Raw genomic sequence first — 4,566 nt, 5'->3', positions numbered from 1 at the left:
AAAAGGAATTCGATAAAAAAAATAAAAGCCATTTTCACCTTTCCAGTAGTCAAAAATATTTAATATCTATAGAGTATTGGTGATAAAGGAATTGTGGTATAACATTTTAGAGGGCAATTTAGCTATCTGTATCAAAAATCTATAAGATAGTAATATAATTTGACCTAAATTTTCAATAAACATATGCAAATGTGTTTAACTTTATTAGTAATCAGAGAAATGCAAATTGAAACCACAATGATATATTACACACCTATCAGGTTAGCAAAAAATGAAGGTCTAACTATATGTAACGTTGGCAACCATGTGGAACATTGGAAACGTTAGCAGGAGTGTAAATTGCTAAAACCACTTTGGAAACAGAATTTTTTTCCGTGAAGACAAAGATGTGCAGAGCCTCTAACCTGGCAAATCCATTCTAGGTTTGTTCCTGGAGAAGCTAGGAAACAGATACAAAATGTTCATAGCAACATCATTTATAAAAATGCCGAATCCAGAACAACCGCGAACGTTCATCAATAATGGATTAGAGAGGTAAATCCCGGTTTAGTTATACAATGAAATACAACAAAGAGAATGAACGAACTACACCTAGCTACTGCGAAACAATATGGGCGACTCTCACACACGCACAAAATTTTATAAGCAAAATATTTAGTAAAATGTTGGGATAATGGATGATACCTCTGCAATGAGTGGGGGCTGTCAATGTTTCTATTTTTGACTTGGGCAGTGGCTACATGGGTTTTTCCATTATAATTAGTCTCTAAACTTTTTATAAATGTTTTATGCACTCTTGTGTCTATATGACATATCTCACAATTAAAAGTAGACAGGAAGAAAGATTATGATGCAGTTAACTAAAGGACGGCTTTTTAATGAGTGGTAACCAGAATATTACTCTGAATTAGCATAAGATAACTCACGAATTTTCCTGCATCTTTTTAGTTCTAGGTACAATAAGTGATTATATAGAGGTGTTTTATGCCCAAGGAAAATAAATTCCAACATGAAAGTAAATTTTCTTCCCAAATCTCTGCTGGCGATCCAATATAATTGACTATTAAACTCCCTCCAATTTAGTTTTTGAACATACATTTTGTGAATTATGATCCAGATCTTTAGGGGAAAAAAGAAAAAAAACAAAAACTTGGTTTCATAGACTGGTATCTGTCAGTATTCTTCGAAGTTTTAATGAACTCAAAGATAGCACATAAAAAAAGGAATATTAAGGACACAAAGTAAACAATATAAAAAGTAAAAACAAAGTAAACAACTATCAAAATTAGAAAAGGGAGGTGAGGATTGCAGCACTGAACCAAATCTTCATTTTGTCTGGGGACACAATAGATAATGTCTTACACTGATCAATTAGGAGGCCGTGCTAGAGGCCAATTATTAAAGGGAGATAATCATGAGAAGAACCCAAACCAGGAAAGGTGAAAAGTGCTTCTGAAAAGGGACACTCGGTGAGGAGAGAACAGGATAGGAAATACTGCTTTCATCATGTTGTTATATACTATTATATATTTTGCCATGTGCATTGTATTACATTAAGAATAGGAAAATTTTGCAAAGGAACAACCAAGAATGATAAAAGCCAAAACTTTTGAATTAGAGATTGTAATGTATGAAGAGCATGAAGAATAGTGGGAGCATTATAAATGTTTGCCCTAAGTCAGTTATTTCCTGTTTGAATTGCATTTTAAAAAATTCTCTTATTTAGCCACTCTGTTTCAATTTCAAATATAATTTTAGCCCTATAAAATTTTATTCACTCAGAAAGTTGTATGATTCGTGTTTTAGAGCTCACTCTGGTCACAGAGTGGAGAAGATAGACAAATAAGGATACGTTGACATGGGAAACGTGGTGAGGGATAATCGCAGCAGTAATCTATGGTGAGAGCTGACTGGTCCTACTGAATTAAATGTACTATAATATTAATATTTAAATACCTGTATTAATATTTAAATACTCGAAAAAAAAAGAAAAACATGTCGGTACATCTAAGTATTGCCTGAAAAAGCAATTACTTCTTTCATCCTGCTGTTTCCTTTGGCTTTTTTTCCCTCTGAAATATATCTTTTAATAGTTTCTGAACTTTTGTATGTCTATTTTTCCTTTCACCCTTTTTCTGAGTTAGGTTTTAGCTGGGAAGAATTTTAGATTCGTCATTTTCCTTCTCATCCCTTTCATTACTTTTTTTTTTTTTTTTTTTGCATCTATTGATGAAATACGTTATCAATCAGTTTGCCATTTTGTCTTTACGTATTTTGTCTCTTCTCTCCGAAAGCTTCTGGGATTTTTTTTCTTCATCTTTGTTTTTAAATTTCCTATGATATATCTGAGCATAGATTTTTTTTTTTTTAACTTTATTCTGCTTAGCACTCATTTGTTCTTTTCAAAGTGAAGATCCTGGTCTTTTTTTAGTTTAGGGAAGTTATTAGCCATTATCTTTTCCAAGATTGCTTCTCTATCATTTTTTCTCTCCTTTTCTTCTGGAACTCCAGTTGGGTTTCTCCTTGTTTCTACGTCTATTACCTATTTTCCATTTCTTATCTCTCTGAGCTACATTTTGAGATATTTACTTAGTTTGTTCTTCCAATTTACTAGTTATCTTTTCAGTTATAAAGAGGCTATGAATTAGCCTAATGAATTTTAATGGTATATATAATCGACTATAGTTTTCACTTCCATGATTCCTAACAGTTTCTTATTCTTCACTGTTCTATTCTTACTTAATAATTACAAGTTTTTCTTTTTCTCATAACTTCCTTTTTTCTTTCATGGCTGCTATTTTCTTCTTAATATATTGAGGCTTGCTCTATTTCCTCAGCTGTGGATTTTCCTATTTTTTTTGATCCGTTGTCTCTTATTTCATACCATTAGACCTTCATTGCTCTTGAGATTGTTTGCATGCTTATTTTCTACTGTAATCTTTTCCCCATTATATTCTGGGACTGCATTGTGGTTGCTTCCATCTTAACACTTAAGGATATACAGCTTCAAATTAGGTCTTAATAGCCCAGCATGGATTTCTAACTATAACACTGTGTGGCAGGTCTCTGGTCTGATCTCATTTTATGACTCATTTGTCCCTGGAAGTCTATTTCCTTCCTTTCTTCTTTTCTTCCTTTTTCTTATGGAAATTTTCAAGCATACACAGAACCAAAGAGAATGCTATAATAAACCTGTAGAACTCATCACTCAGCTTTAACACTTATCAATATATGGCTTATTTCATCGATATTTCTCCCCAGCTTTTTGACTTACTGGATTATTTCAAAGAAAATCTCAGATATCATTTCATTCATAAATGTTTCAGTATATATCTCAGAGATATGGTCTTTTTAAAAAAATATATTAATTAATTACCATTATAACACCTAAAAATTAGCAATAATTTCTTGATATTGACTATCCCTGGCTGTCTCTTTTATTTAATAGCAGATTTATTTCAATTAAGGTTCATATACAATCCAGACATTGCCTTTGGCTCATATGGCTTCTAAGTCTCCTTTAATCTATAATATTTCTCCCTCCAGATTGTGGGGAACTCTATAGGAAAAGAGAATAAACTGGATTACTTATTCTGTAGGATTTTCCAAATATTGGCTTTTGTTACATGTCCATGCGATATCACTTAACACATATACACCAACCACCTATTGCTTCAATAATGCAGTGCGACAAAACACTACAAAACTCAGTGGCAGACAACAATAAGGGTTTATTAGTGCTCATACTTCTGGGGAGATTAGTGTGGTGACTCTGCTGGTCTTGGGTGAACTTGCTCACATGTCTGAGGATTGTCTGGCTACTAGCAGGTCTAATACAGCCCTTGAAGGTGAGGACCAAGGTGATATAATTCTCCATGTGTCTTACATCCTCCATCAGGCTAGCTCAGTAATGTTCTTCTCATGGTGATGGCAGAAGAACAGAAAGACAGTATGTTAAAAACACAGGGATTAAGAAGTCCTCACAAGAGGAAGCTCTTAGGAGGTGGCTGAGTCCCAGGGGAACTGGATAAATAAACAAGGTAGTAAGATGGAGTCTCAGAGGACACAATGCAGAGTCCAGGCGCAATTGGACTATTGGATAAAGGCTATATAGTCACAATATTTGAAGCAAGAACCCAGAATTTGGATCCTAAATAAAAAGAGTCAGAATTAGCATAAATGCACCGATTTTCTTTTAGCATTTATTGAACTCCTACTGTATGCCAGGCACTTCATCAAGCAAGTTACATAAGTTGTAGAGTAGTGGCTGAGACTGTGGCTCTGGAGCCTATTTGCCTGGGTTGGAGACCTGCCTCCACCAGTGGAATGTGTTAATTTATGCACAATGTTTAAAACACTGCCTGCTGCATAATAAGCACTCAAAAAATGTTCCACATGAACTCATTTTACATCCCCAGGAACCCCGTGAGCTAGAATCCTTTTTTATATCCATTTTATAAATGAGGAAAGAGAGCTCTGGATATATTAGGTAACTTACCCAAGATACAGCCCATGAGTAACGAAGCAGTTCAGATGCATGCATTTCGCCTTGGGGCTCACACGTTC

This window comes from Rousettus aegyptiacus, unplaced genomic scaffold, assembly GCF_014176215.1.
Source record: "Rousettus aegyptiacus isolate mRouAeg1 unplaced genomic scaffold, mRouAeg1.p scaffold_m13_p_3, whole genome shotgun sequence".
Taxonomy (NCBI): Eukaryota; Metazoa; Chordata; class Mammalia; order Chiroptera; family Pteropodidae; genus Rousettus; species Rousettus aegyptiacus.
The sequence above is the reverse complement of the archived record's forward strand: the minus strand, read 5'-3'. Positions refer to the sequence as shown.